Below are 16,015 nucleotides of genomic sequence, written 5' to 3'. Positions count from 1 at the left end.
AAACAAAATGGAATTCAGTGGAGTGCAAGGAAAATGTGATTTTTCTCTCCCACGGTGTGATTTGGACATGAATGTTTTTTATTATGTAGTTTTAGGTCCCTTCTGAAAGGAAAACATGTCATATAGAATAAATGACAGGAAGAAAGTGAGCTAGGTAATGGGCTTGAATGAATTCTATAGATTTCATTTCTAAATTAAAAGTATAGAGACAGATATTTTAAAGTATCTGTATTGCAGAAAGAAGTTATTGGTATTTCTTCAGCAGTTAGAGAAGACTGTATGTGGTCCTTATGACCTCTTGGCTCATAGAAACAGGTTTCAGCAGGAAGATGTGAAGAAAGCTGTTGCCTGGAACACACAGTACCTGATGCTGACACAACTTTTCTCTGTTCTGCATTTGGCCTCGTCATGACACCAACACTTCTCCATTGCTTGCCTGCTTTCCTAACAGTGCATCATGAGATTCATATTTAAATGACTAGGGAACATAAAGGATCAAGTGTGTGAATAGAACAAGCCATGTAATATGTAATTATTGTAATACGGGGCGGTCTGATAGGCTTCGCTATCAGGGAGACAGTAAAGAAGAGTGAGAATGCTAGGGAATTGCTGAGGGTAGCGGCTGAGGAGAAACGAGGATGGTCAGGGATGAGTGAGGCTGTGTATGAGGACTGGTGAGGTAGATGCTGTCATAAGAAGGCAGCAGCTCAGTATTATGGGCTGTATTGGTACCGTCTAAGAATGGAGATTTCGGGTTTTAAACATTGGCGTCTAACTCAGATGCTTATACTGTACCAGTCAAACAAAATGTGCTTATGAGCTGCATGCAGTCCAGGGGTCATCAGATTGCAAACTGTGTTCTTGGGAAGGTAGAATGATTATATATGTCAGTTAAACACGGTCAAGTGTATGCCAGTTTATGTCATTGGAATATGGGCCTTTTACCTCACATCTATTCTGTATTTTTTGTATGTGAAGCACTTGGGCAGTTGATACTGATGCCCACTGCTTCATTTTTTTAATCTAGAAAACAACTCTAAACAATATTAGAAAAAGAAATAGGAATATAGCCATTTTTTCTAGAACCAATGAAGATAGAAATGTTTTAAATTTGCTGTTAGCCACTGATCAGTTGAAAAGGACTGGGAGGAGAGCTTCATGCCGTTATACTTTGTTTAGAACACTCAGGTGGTACAAAAGCTCTGCTAACATAGTCTTACTTTTTAATTTCTCAAGTGTTAAGGCACATTGAATAAAAACACAGAGTCATTTGTTTAAAAACATGCAAAACACATTACTGTGCTCTGAACTGATCCTAGAGCTGATAACACACTAGAATAGTTATTCCAGGTCAGAATCCAGAGGAAGAAATACTAATTACAAAACTGTAGCATGTTTTTTTTGTGGGTTTTACTTTTCTTGAAATGGCTTCTTTCGAGTTTAGCATCGACATCCCACCAGCATTATCCCGCTGCCCCCATCACTCATCTTGCTCTGGCTTATGCACACAGCACACACAGCCTTGCACACCAGAGTTGCAATGAGAAACTGTGGACACAGCAGTGGCCTCATGCTCATTAGTATTATAACAAACCACAAGCCTTTCTGTTCCTGGGTGTAACATGATAACTGGAGCCAACACTTGAGCTGCATCTTCACATCACCAAACAAGCCTATATCCAAGCTGTGCCACTGTGGGGGGCTGATCTTAGGGGAGAGAAACTAATCCTTACAGAATTCTGTATTTTATTTCTTACTCATAGCTGCCTTCCCTAGTCTGTGAGTCCTAATAGCTTATGGGCAGCAGTTAAAAGATGCATTTTTAAAACGTTAATGCACTTTCTTCCAAAGGCCATTTTGTTCTTGGGGTTTTTAAAAACTATGAAAACCATCTGAGAAGATTCTACACACTAATACTCTTAACCACTAAAATCATGCTAAATACCAAAGCCAAAGCCAACCTAGTGTTATGGATTCATCTCATGTGCAGAATCTCAGACATTCTGTTTTCCACCTCCAGAAAGTGTAAAAATGAGGAGGAAATGTACTATTATCATAAAATGAGAGAGAGAGAGAGAGGGGAGAGAGAGAGAGAGAGAGAGAGAGAGAGAGAGAGAGAGAGAGAGAGAGAGAGAGAGAGAGAGAGAGGAGAGAGAGAGAGAGAGAGAGAGAGAAGAGAGAGAGAGAGAGAGAGAGAGAGAGAGAGAGAGAGAGAGAGAGAGAGAGAGAGAGAGAGAAAGAGGAGAGAGAGGAGAGAGGAGGGGAGACTATTTTGTGCTCCATGTTACAGGAGTTGGGAGCTTGAACTCTCTCACATTTTTCCATAGATAGACATAGATGGAGTAGGTAGGTAGATGGATGGTTAGAGAGCTAATGTATATTTTCTTCCCTTTTTTGTTAATGTCAAAGTAGAGATTTTGATAATGAGAAACATTTTGTAATGTTCTCCCACTGAGGGTGAGGAAACCAATTAATAAAAAAGCAGAAAATCCTCTCTTGTAATGAGACAGAGAAGATCCCAGGATTGGAGGTCTGAGTGTAGCATCATTTTCCAAGTAAAGGAGGTCAGAGGAGTTCCTTTTCTCCCAGTCAGGCACTTCATGCTAATTTTGAGATCCAGCCCCCTCACTGCATGACTTACAATCCTGGTCTGTCACAGTGCCTAGTACCCAGCCAACACTCAGGAAGCATGAGCAGAACTGTCAGGTGGGATTATACCATCCCCTTTCAGTGCAAAGTTCCAATTTTCTTCACCATGTGCTCAGCATCTTCGTCATCCACATGGCTGCATTCAGGAGACTTGCATTCTGGGTAAAAGCAGACATATACATACTCAAGTTACACTAATATACCTAGTTATCACAAGTGAGAGGAAACATCAGGCTATTTGGGGAAATTGTTAAAGCCAACAAGTACATGAAAATAGATTAAAATAGTTTCTGTGGCCTTTAAATTTGAGAAGGAACAAAAATAAATAAGTAAAAATCAATGAAATAAAGTTCTGAGAATGATGAACTGAGGATGATGGCACCAACCTACCTGAAACACTCATGACTCTGCTTAGAACCCAGGCTGAAACTTGGACTTTCTTGGAGCAAATAGGAAATACTATCCATTCAGCATGAGAAACCACTGTACGGTCTACTCTGCCTGCGTGGTGGGCACAGCGCTGAGCTGCAGTGGAGCCGAGTGCTACAGAACATAATGTTTCAATAATGGTGTTATATTGGTTCTTGTTCTTGAACAAATGGGAAATTATACTTGTAATTCATCAACAGCAATCCGTGATTAAAGGCCTCATTATCACTGAGAAAGTGAGCATAATGAGAAGCCAGTAATGGACAGCAACAAATGCTCCTGTGAAACCAGGAGACTCATTACCCTGTGTCCAAGCAGAGACACTGGGAGGCACAGAGGTGGCACTGGAGTCTGGATGTAACCAGGGCCATCTACAGATTTGGCGAGACTGTTAACAACCATGAGTCTAGTGAGGTTAGAAAATGGGAGGTTCTCGTTGGACATTTGTAAGTGGAACATGTTCTCCTGGAGAACGCCAGTGATGAGCAAGAACTGCCACCTATAAGAACTTGTTTTCACAGGAAGCAGTGGTGAGGGACAGTGGGAGACCTGGACTGAAAAGTTCATGGTCAGCTTTAAAGATTAAGTCCTAATTATCTTCTTATATCATCCCCCCTTCCCATTTTCATTTAAAATAGTGGCACCTATATTAGAGATGAATTACCGTTATTTCTGGCTTTTGTTCAAGTGAAAGCGGGTTAATACTGGCAATAGCAGGATTCCTTGATACACTTGTTCTGGAACTAAGTGGCCATTGCGGAGCCAGAGCAGTGGGAATGGTGGGACCTATCAGCCGACCCAGGGCACACTTGCCCAGTTTCTCCTGGGGATTCCTCTACCTTCTGGGTGATTGTTGGCTGTAACAGTTCAGTCAGTGTCACTATGGGATGTCTTTCCTGGAGTGGTCAGCTTCGGCCATTGCCTCTGAGACTCCCACATGCGTTCTTCACAGGAGCTGATGTCTATGCTTGCAAAGCACTCACGGGCAAGTTCACCAGAGTTCTGTGACTGGAATGACTTTTAAACAAGTGCTCAGGAAGCACAACCTTGCTTACCTTTGCTCCTCTTGTGTGCTCTATCCTAGGGAGGGGGCTTTGTATACTGCTATTCTTGTTTTCAAAGAGGTATATGTGTGATACGTGTGATGGTATAAAAGTAATCACAGGTTAATACATATAGCTTTATAGTGAAAATCTACAGCCATACATATCATCCAGTGATGGACTCTAGAAACAGACTGTAGAGAATGACTTTCCTTCCCCGCCCCTTACTTCTATGATATTTTATACAATTTTATATGCTGTAAAATTTTGAAATATTTTTGCTATTTTCATTTGTAGATCGTGGCTAGGGTTTTATCAGCTCTTGTGCACCCTGTACAGCGACACACACCCCGCCCTGCATCACTTTTGAAGTATCCTCTCCCTGCTTCATGCCCTCCCCTTGGTGGTTCCTTTCTTGTCTCTCATTTTCTGGCATTTTCTAAGTCTCTTTAGTTGATTCTGCCCACATAAGCCATTCTACTTGCAGTATCATTAGAGAACACAGAAACACCAAATAATGGGGGATTGGGGGTGAGGCACATTTCCAGTGTAATCTGAGTGAGGAAGTGTTCTGTGTTAAAAGCAAGGTAGAGGTCGGTAGGTGGGGAGTAAGGGGTAGATTGGTGAAGAGAAGCAAGGAAAGGAGAGTTTAAGTGGAGGAAAGGATTCAAAACAAGGTGAAGCACTTCTAGGGTAATACAATGTCATTGTCTTCCTTGACTGTGGGACAATTCTTTTTTTTTTTTTTTTTCTGTCACAGAGTTTTTTTCCCTCTGAGTGTGAAGTTCTTACCATGAGTCTGTAGACTTATTCTTTGTAGGGAGCGGCCCTGGTCCTGGCTGTGTGGGAATAGAAAGTGAAGACCCTAAGCCTTAGACTTTGCTGCTGTTCAGATCCAGAGAGCTAGGTTTGTGGGGAGTGCTTGAAACAGTATCAAGAACACTTAGCAGAACTCTGAAGAAAGCGGTCAGCCAGTCTTCCAGACTTTTCCCCAGGTCATAATTGTTGGGGGAAGTTAAGAAACCTATGGTTGCCAGATGGTGGTGGTGCATGCCTTTAATCTCAGCACTTGGGAGGCAGAGCCAGGTGAATCTCTGTGAGTTCAAGGCCAGCCTGGTCTACAGAGCGAGATCCAGGAGAAGCACCAAAACTACACAGAGAAACCCTGTCTCGAAAAACAAAAAATAAATAAACAAACAAACAAAGAAAGAAACCTGTGGTTGTATCCTGCAGATGTCTTTCCAAAAAAGAAGACAGAGAAGAGAATGGCTTGTCTTTACTTTGTGGCACAGTATCATGTACCTCCCTGATGTGAGTGAGTCTCAGGCAGACATAATGCGGGTTTAAACTTGCATTTCTGTATCACAGAGCATGGGGAGGACCATCCACTCTAAGAAAGAGCATTCTGTTCCCTATGGTGCTGCTGCTTCCTGCTCAAAGTTATTCACACACTGTAGCATCACACCTCCAAATGCAAAATCAAAGCATGGGATTCATGTAAAACAGAGAGTGCCAAACTGCTGTTAAAAACATTACAAATCTGTTTATTGTAAATCTTTATTGCACAGAGAGCCTGATGATTCTTCATGTCTAATTCCCTCTAGCATCTAGTAATAAATAAGTAATTGTATGTTCTTCTAATTGTCAAATAAAAACATGACTTAACCTCTTAATTGGAATTTGAGCAAATAAAAAGGCTGCTTTTTTCTTGTAATTGTTAGTTGTTGTGGTCCACATTTTATGCCAGATTTGGGGCTGCCAGACACGCTCTCCCCTCCATCACTCGAGTTCTCCGGAATCCTGGGCAGAGCTCAAGTGGCAGCTACTTTTACTGCTCAGTGGTGGGTATTCACAGAGCATGACTGTGTTCGTGTAGTTGTTGTGGGCTGAAGGTTGCGTTAAATGGATTATCGAAAGCTACGGTTCTTGGAATTAGGCCGGCTTCCAAGATATTTTTCACAGAGTACAATATTCCTGGGTACCAACTTTCAAATTCTAAACTGTATTTTCTTTCCCCGTCCTTGAAAATGTTTTCCTGCTCTTCAGAATAGACTAGCATTAGTCTGGTCATCATTCTTGTCTTTGAGGACAGAAGCCATTTACTAAAATAAGATCTGTACCCAGCTGCTAACTTCAAAGTGGCCACTAAGAGGCACCCCCTTGTGGTGATGAAGTGTACCACACAATTACTACTCAGTGTAGTTCTGCATATTATTCTTGCACAATAACTCTGTTGGATTACTACACGCCTTCTAAATTATAGCCTTTAGTGATGTACTTCTGCCCTGTGGGATTTGCTTGTTTTATAATAAAATTGCTGTTACTGGATCATTGATAAGAACTTAAAGTCACTTGTACTACACCAGCCCACAATTAATCACTGTTGGTATTCCACTGTTTCCTTAAGGTCTTTGACTGTGCATATTTACACAGTTAAGGCCATACAGTGTACTTAAGTAATCATTACGGCCCATTCATATAATATTGGCATGTAAGCATTTTCCTGTTTTTTAAACCTCCTCATTAATATAATTTCAGTGCAAGCATAATACATTTCATCTTGCAGTTCTAGTGCAGTTTACTTAACTTCCTCTCTCCTATTGATCAATGAAGTTAGATATTTTTATTTTAGCATCTTAATTTTAAATAACAAAAATGAATCTGTTCATATATTAGGTTTTGTCACACTTTGGAATATCTTCACTGGACAATTTGCTAAATGTACAGTTATAGGGTCAAAGGTTGTTAAATATTCTGGGCATGTCTAATATCAGAGCATATTCAAATGTTAAAGAGCAATATTTCAATAGCATAAAATGCTGCTGTGTGAAAAGCTTTTATTTTTGGTTCTTTGTGGTGAGCAGACAATCAAGTCTCACCAGAGCAAACAGAACTGATGGTGTGCTGTGGGGAAAGTCCATTTAACACTGCAGGTATGAGCTCTGGGTATTTATACCTAGAGGACAACCCCTTGAGATCTTCCAAACTTTCAGTGATTCCTCAACTAGGAGGAAAACCTGATGCCCTTCCTTTTAGGATATAAAACGACATGAGTGATCATTTGTCTGAGATATCAGCCCACTACCATAGACCGACTGGAACACAAAGGTGGCAGCAGATTTACTAAGCACCAGTGACCAGAAAGTTATGACTATCATAAGGGCAGACTTATAACACACTAAAACACATTGATTTAAAATGCCTACTATGTCAACATCCTTTCCCACCATGGCCTTTCCATACCTACGCTGCCCTGTGGCATCTGGTTGTATTTATAACAATACTGCTATTATCAGACTGTTCATAATTATGATATTTGGACTCACAGGGCTCTGAAATCATTCTTTTCACAGCAGGCTTGTGCTTGGCCATGCTACCCTATTTTGTAGAAAGAAAATGAGTTGTTTGAGTTAAGTCACGAATCACTTGGGTTTCTCACTAACCTCAGGCTGTCCTTCATTAGGTGTGTGTGTTCACCTTGTGGGTGGCAGCCTTGGCTGTCACCTCCATCTCTGCCTCTTCCCAGTCTCTTGAATAATTGGATTCATTGCCTTTTGGCTGAACTAACCAAGGACATTAATTTGAAATATCTGAGAGCCATTTGTTTGTCAAAAGGCACCAGTCACATAAGCTGCCCTGGTGACATTTCTGCCCTGGGCTGACTGATTATATTGTTTACTTTCTAAACATTCACTGTAGATCAAGAACAGTTTAATTCCTGCCTTTGAAGTTCCCATTTCCCGAAGATGACATATTTCCATTGCATGTGTGCATTGTATTATTACACACACACACACACACACACACACACACACACACAAATTCCTTTAGAATAAAAGCCAAACGGTAATGAACACTGTTACACCTCAGTGTTTACAAAGCGCTCTTACATGACTATCAAAATTGTGTCCTGAAATTGATGTTTTTTTTTTTAATTTTTATTTTGCAATACAATTCAGTTCTACATATCAGCCACAGATTCCCTTGTTCTTCCCCCTCCCGCCCCCCTCACCTTCTCCCCAGTCCGCCCCCCATTCCAATCTCCTCCAGGGCAAAGCCTTCCCCACAGACTGAGATCAACCTGGTGGACTCAGTCCAGGTAGGTCCAGTCCCCTCCTCCCAGGCCGAGCCAAGCCAAACGAACCGAAACACATGAAATATGAACCAATGGCTGAGGGGTCACCAACTGGATCAGGCCCTCTGAGTGGGTGAGACAGTTGATTGGCCTGATCTGTTTGGGAGGCATCCAGGCAGTGGCACTGGGTCCTGTGCTCATTGCATGAAATTGATGTTTTTAAAGTGTAATAGTTGAGGAAAATGAAGTAAAGTTTGTGTCAATATACTTGCTTATTCTTTGGTATATCTTGCCCACTTATGAAATAGTTGAGAATTCTAAAGTTTCATAAATTGAATACACTCTTTAAATTAAAAAAGCGGATTAAAGGCTGGGAAGATGGATGGCACAGTTGGTAAAGTCCTCACCCTGAGAACATAATGACATGAGCTTGATTTCCAAAACCCACATTAAAGAAAAGCTGGGTGGTATGGTACATGTTTTTAACCCCAACACTTGAGAGGTGAAGATAGGTGGAGCTCTGGAACTTGCTGGCCAGCCAGCCTAGCCTACTGTTTTGGTCTTCTATTGGTGTGAAGAGACAACACAACCAAGGAAACTCTTAGAAAAGAAAGCATTTAATCTGGGTCTTATTATTCCCGAGGGCAGTAGAGTCCATGACCATCATGGCAGGAAGCAGACAGACATGGCGCTGGAGCCATAGCTGAGAGTTTTATATGCTGATACATATACAAACAGCAAGCAGAGAGAGAGATACCAGGTCTGGCGTGGGCTTTTGAAGCCTCAAAACTCACTCCCAGTGACACACTTCCTGTAACAAGGCCACATCTACTCCAAAAGGACCATAGCTCCTAATCCTTCCCCAACAGTTCAACTAACCAGGGGACTAAACATTCAAATATATGAGATTATGGGAACTATTATTATTCAAACCACCAGACCTACTCAATGAATTCCACACCATTGAGATACTCTGTTCTAAAGCCAAGGTAAACAGTACTGAGGAATAACAACCAAGGCTGTTCTCTGGCCTCCACACATACATACTTGTACATAAAGAGAGGGTCAGAGGCAGGGAAAAAAGAAAAATCAGAATAAAAGTGGGAGCATAAAGTAAAACTAATAGCCCAGGAAATTTTAGCAAAGAGCCTCCCTAGTTCCCAGCAATAAGTCATAATTCTGAGTTTCTTGGAAACCTAAATATATATGGGCAGAAATCACTTAAAATTCCATGTCATCTGTGAGGTCAAAGCACATTGGTGGTTCAGAAGGAAGATGGCTCCCCTTACAGCTCAAAACAGTATATGCACTGAGTATTTGCTCTCAAACTGCCAGGCCCAGCACAGCCAGCCGAAATTGCATTCCTGCTTAAAGGGCTATCTTAGTTAGGGTTTTGGTTATTTTTGTTTTTGTTTTTGTTTATCTTTTATTGCTGTGAAGAGACACCATGACCACGGCAACTCTTATAAATAAAAACATGTAATTGAAGCGGCTCTCTTACAGTTTCAGTGTTTCTGTCCATTATCATCAGGATGGGGAGCATGGTGGCATGCAGACAGATGTGGTGCTGGAGCTGAGAGTCAGTCCTACATCTTGACTCAGAGGCAATAGGAAGTTAACTAATGATCACACTGAGGGAACCTTGAGAAAAGACCTCAAAGCTTGCCCCCACAGTGACACACTTCCTTTAGTAAGGCTATACCCACTCCAATAAGGCCACACCTCCTAATAGTGCCATTCCTTATGAGATTATGAGGGCCAGCTACATTCAAACTGCCACAAGGGCTCAGATTTCTGCATATGGCCCTATGATCCTAAGTCTCGCCAAGATTGACAGAGTGAATACGGAGTCCCTGGTGGAGCAACAACAGGGAATGAAACATTCAAATCTATGAACCTATGGGGCCATCCTCATTGAAACTGTAACATTTCATCCCCTGGGCCCCACAGGCTTGTAGCCATATCAGAAAACAAAATGCGTTTAGTCCAACTTCAAAAGTCCCCCATCTTTCACAGTCTCAAGACTATTTAAAAGTCCAAAGTCTAAAGCCTCATGTCAAAGGACTTTGATCTCCCTCTCCTTCCAGCTCTGCTGACTACAACACAGTTCTCTTTCTTGGACGGCTTTCCATCTCCTGTTTGAAGCTCTCGGCAGACACCCCACAGCCCTGGCATCCTCAGCATCTTGGGGTCTCCAACACAATCAAATCTTCACTTTCACAGCTTTAAGCAATGGCCTCTCCAAGAGTCCCTGCAAGAGACTTCCTGCCACAAGCCTGGCCTTGGTCAGTTGCTTTCCTTAACTGCAGAGGAAGATTCTACAAACTCTTTGCTCTGCTACCCTTGACTCTAATGTCAGAACCATAGGGCTGAAAGATGCTAAGTTCTGTCTGCTTGGGGTGGAACTTCCCCCCATCCATGTATTACATTTGTATAAACTTTGATTTGGGGATACTTCCCTTTGTTGTATAAGCTTTCCTTTAATTACAAATTGGAAGCTTAGCTTAGAGGGATTTTGCCCTGAGAGCATCAGGCTTTCTTTAAATTTCCCGTCTCTTTGAGCACAAGACTTATGTCCAACATTAAATCTCCTGGTGTTCTTTTACTCCTCAAACTGTGCATTTTATATTGCCTTTTGCCCTGTTTGCTCTTTTTCATTGTAGACCTGCATAAGCGTGATCACTAATAACCATATGACATAGTGAATAATAGACGGTCTTGAAATCTCCTCTGCTAAAGAACTTAATCCAAAAGTCTTCAATTTAGCACCCAGAAGATCTTTAGAACAAGGGTGGAAAACAGCTATGTTCTTTGGCAAAATGTTGTAAGAATGGTTTCTAGTCCAGTTACTAATATTGTTCCCATATGCAACCTCTTGAGCTGGGCCTCCACAATCCACATTGCTGTCAGCACTACTGTCTTCCAAGCTTCTACTAGGATGGCCCATTAAGTCATGCTTACAGCATTCAACGGCTTTCCAAATCCCAAGTCCCAAAGTCTTACACATTCAAAAACCATAATGTGGTCAGTCCTCTTATATGGTTGGGTCCTGGCCCTCACCTTCCTCTCCCTGCTGTGCAGGGTCTGTTATTGTCACTGTGGATGTGAGGGTTCCTGCTGAGCCTTGTCTAGGGTTTGCTGCCCTGGTTCAAGGATTACACAACATGGCTGGCCATGCCCAGGGATATTTGCTGCTTGTCAGGAGCTGCCAGTAACCTTAGTGGGAGAGAGGTAGCCTCTGAGAGGCCATGATAGAAGGTCAGGCTCTCCAGAGGGAAGGTATCTAGACAATGGGCTGAACAAGTTTTCAGTTCCTGGTTTCTCCAGCTGCTGCCATCAGGCAGAGTCTGGCAGAGAGGTGAGATGTCCAGAGCTGGGCAAAATGAGCCATAACCTGGGGCTGTTCCATCACACAATATAATGGGGGAGAGAATACCTATCATATGCTAACAAATAAAACCACCAGTACCATGAATAGATTATATTATTTGAGTTGTTGCCTTAAATGATCCCATAGTGCCCCTCAAATATAACAGGTCATTGTCAAAACTGTTGGCTACCCTCCACAACCTGATAGTAAGACCCTATTGCTGAAGACAACACATACTTACATCATAGAAAATGGAGAAATTGAGCTGATAATCAACTGGAAGCCTTACCTGTACTGACTGCCACTCACAGTGATGGAAGGTGCTATACAAAATAGACAAAACCACATACTGGTATCTTAATTCTGCAGCTACAGGGGGAGGTTTGTGTAAGCAAGCAGTTTAACAGAAGCTAACGTAAGCGGGTAGCTGAAGGGGGAGGTTTGCACAAGTAGGCAATTTAATAGAAGCTAAGATAAGTTAGCTGAGGCATTTTGACCGTGAGTTTCTAGAAGAGAGCTGGGCAATTTCCCATGGGATTCTCCATCAAGAAGGTCCAATTCTAGTTAAACCTGAAGTGGCCTTAGCAAGGGTAAAAGATGAAGGAATCTGTGCACTGTCTTGCCCTGCCATGCCTGCAAGGTATGCCCACTGGTACAATGGTGGCATGAATGTTATGGGAGTAACCAGACACTTTTCAAATTGGATTTAAGGCTCACCCCATGAGATGGAACAAGTACCTGACATTTTCAATAAAGCTAAAGGTCTGAAACTAGATAGGACATGAGCCCTAGGGGATAAAAACCTAACTACTATTAGTCTGCTAAATTCACGTAACAGTAAAACAACTGTTCACTGTATTATTCAACCCTCATCAGAGAAGCATCTTGAAGTAGATGGCAATTAACACAGAGACCCACAACTGGACAATGCACAGAGTGAGAGACTTTGGAGAACTCAGTCCTAAATGAGATGTCTTTATCACATCTCCCTCCCCTTAAGGGATCAAGGTAGAACAAGAGGTGGAAAGATTGTAAAAATCCAGAGATGTTAGATGGCCTCAAGGAAACAATGTTTTCTAGACAGAACAGGTCTGATGTACATTTGAACTCACAGAGACAGAACACTATGCCCACAAGACTTGCACAAACTCAAGCCAGACAAAATCTCAGCATGGAAAAGCAGAAGCTAAGAAGCTATTTGTAATAGCTACTGGAAAAGGAAAAATCAGTTTTCTTCAGTAGAATGACAAAGGGGTATATTAACCACTCTCTAGGACAAGCCTCATGTTCGGAGTAGTTAACCATCACTAATTAGACTGCATACTTTTTGGGCTTTTCCCTTTTAAAAAAGAGAGCAAGAGACAGGAAGAGAGGAAGGGAGGAGAGAGGAGAGAGAGAGAGAGAGAGAGAGAGAGAGAGAGAGAGAGAGAGAGAGAGAGAGAGAGAGAGAGAGAGGAGGGAGAGAGAACATGATATTGGATGTGTGAGGATCTTGGGGAAGTTGGGGTGTGGAAGGAAAAGAGCAAACAGTCACCAGCATCTAAAATCTGTCTCTGTTTATATCTTACCAGAATATTCTAGGGTAGGAAAAACTCACTGTTCATCCTCACATTTCCAGTTCTGGGTTCCTGCTTCCTCTGATACTAATTATTTAGTAGAGCATCCTGTTATCTTTACCTGGACTGTGATGGTGAAATTTTGTCCATTAGCACAAATTTTAGTCACCCCAGTTCTCTAAATATGACTTTACTAATAGCATGAATATTCTGGTTTCAATGAGAACTGGCCATTGGACAAGTGGCCCATTTGTTTAAATATGCACTCCTCAGTTCATGAAACTGATTAGGAAGGATTAAAAATTATGGCCTTGTGGAGAGTGTGCGTCACCGTGGGGCTCTGAGGTTTTTAAATTAAATTTATTTTTTGATTTTTACATCCCAACCACATTTTCCTCTCCCTCCTCTCTTCCCATTCCTCCTACCTCTCCTCCACCACCACCCCTCAATCCACTCCTCCTCTGTTTCTGTTCAGAAAGGGACAGGCATCCCATGGATATCAACAAAGCATGGCATTTCAAGTTGCGGTAAGACTAAGCACCTCCCCTTGTATTAAGGCGGGCAAGGCAACCCAGTATGAGGAATAGGTTCCCAAGAGCCAGCTAAAGCATTAGGGAGATGCTGCTCCCACTGTTAGGAGTCCCACATGTAGACCAAGCTGTACAACTGTCACATATAAGTAGAGGGCCTAGGTCGGTCCCATGCAGGCTACCTGGTTGCTGGTTCAGACTCTGTGAGTTCCTACAAACCAGGTTAGTTGTTTCTGTGGGTTTTCTTGTGATGCCCTTGACCCCTCTGGCTCCTATAATTTTTCCTTCCTCTCTTTAGCAGGATTCCCAGAGCTTGGCCTAATGGTTTGACTGTGGGTCTCTGCATCTGTTTCTATCAGTTACTTTATGAAGGCTCTCTGATGACAATTGGGGGTAGTCACCAATCTGATCACAGGAGATGGCCAGTTCAGGCTACATGTTCACTATTGCTAGGAGTCTTAACTTGGGTCATCCTTGTAGATTCCTGGGAGTTTCCCTTGCATCAGGTTTCTACCCAACTCTGAAATGCCCCCCTTTCCCGTCATCTCTTTTAGTACTCTCCCTCTCCATCCATCCATCCCCCAAACCCAATCCCTAGAGTTCCCATCCCAACCCACCCTCAGTTCACCCAGGAGATCTCTTCTATTTCCCCTTCTCAGGGAGATCTATGATACCATCCTTGGGCCATCCTTGTTGCCTAGCCTCTCTGGTTCTGTGGATTGTAGCATGGTTATCCTTACTTTACAGCTGATATCTACTTATGAATAAGTACATACCATGTTTATATTTTCTGGGTCTGGGTTACCTCACTCTATGGTATTTTTCTAGTTCCATCCATTTGCCTTCAAATTTCCTAATGTCATTGTTTTTAACAGCTGAGTAATATTCCATTGTGTAAATCTACCATATTTTCTTTATCAATTCTTCGGTTGAGGGGCATCTAGGTTGTTTCCAGGTTCTGGCTATTACAAACAAAGCTTCTATACACATATAAGCAAGTGTCCTTGTAGTATGATTGGGCATCCTTTGAGTATATGCCAAAGAGTGGTATCTCTGGGTCTTGAGGTAGATTGATTCCAAATTTTCTGAGAAACTGCCCTATTGATTTCCAAAGTGGTTATATAAGTTTGCACTTCCACCAGCAATGGAGGAGTGCTCCCCTTGCTCCACATCCTCTCCAGCATAAACTGTCATTTGTGTTTTTGATCTTAGCCATTCTGACAGGTGTAAGATAGAATCTCAGAATTGTTGTGATTTGCATTTTCCTGATGGCTAAGAATGTTGAACATTTCTTGAAGTGTTTTTCTGCCATTTGAGATTCTTCTGTTGAGAATTCTCTGTTTAGGTCAATACCTCATTTTAAAAATTGGATTATTTGGATTTTTTTTTTTGATGTCTAGTTTCTTAAGTTCATTATATATTTTAGAAATCAACCCTCTGTCAGATATGGGGTAGGTGAAGATCTTTTCCCATTCTGCAGGCTGCTGTTTTGTCCTATTGACAGTGTCCTTTGCCTTACAGAAGCTTTTCAGTTTTATGAGGTCCCATTTATTAATTGTCCATCTTAGTGTCTGATGTTCGATTCAGAAGTTGTCTCCTGTGCCAGTGCATTCAGGGCTATTTCCCATTTTCTCCTCTATCAGATTCAATATAACTGGATTCATATTGAGATCTTTTATCCACTTGAACTTAAGTTTTATGCAGGGTGATAGATATGAATCTATTTGCATTCTTCTTTTTTTACTTTCTTTTTATTTATTCTCTGTGTCTATAAATCATGTGTCTTGATCTCATTCATTTTCCCATCCCTTCACATCCAACCTCTGTCCCTGTACTCTCTCCTCCCAAATAAAACAAAATTTAAAAAAAATTTTGTTTTAAGAAAAGGAAGGGGGTTTATTTAAAAAAAAATCTCATCATGAAAGCTGCAATGTGACACAGTGAGTCACTCAAAAAACCCTTTTGTCCATGTATCTTTACTTGCAAGTGTTCATTGTAAAGAGTCATTGGTCTGGTTTGAGGTCTCTATTTTCTGCTACACTATTGATGCTGGTCCCTCACTAAGCCTCTTCTTGGATATCCTGTTGTTGTCCTGTATTTTGGAGATCCTGCAGCTTTGGGTCTGCAGGACCAGCCTCTTCACATGCTCCAGCAGATCACAGATGGAGTGGTTGTTGGGGTGGTCCAAGACATAACCCTGTTTCTGGGCCTGGGCAGCTGTAGGGTTGGTCCGCCTAACAGCTCTCCTCTGTCCTCACTACCAGGATGAGGTCTCCAGCATTGCCCTGGCTAATTCACCTCTTATAGAAATGAGCAAGGGTTGGGGCCAGTTTTCCTGTTTTAACACCCTCAAGGTTGGCTCT

At 41.9% G+C, this 16,015-nt stretch overlaps 1 protein-coding gene across 2 annotated transcripts in view; it reads left to right on the top strand.

Moving 5' to 3' along the window:
- Pde1c (phosphodiesterase 1C) overlaps window positions 1–16,015 on the top strand; it is a 375,343-nt gene that overhangs the window by 335,593 nt on the left and 23,735 nt on the right. The gene's annotated exons all lie outside the window — the stretch shown is intronic.

Source organism: Peromyscus eremicus, chromosome 3 (assembly GCF_949786415.1).
Source record: "Peromyscus eremicus chromosome 3, PerEre_H2_v1, whole genome shotgun sequence".
Lineage (NCBI taxonomy): Eukaryota > Metazoa > Chordata > Mammalia > Rodentia > Cricetidae > Peromyscus > Peromyscus eremicus.
This window is presented reverse-complemented; position numbering and strand designations above follow the sequence as displayed.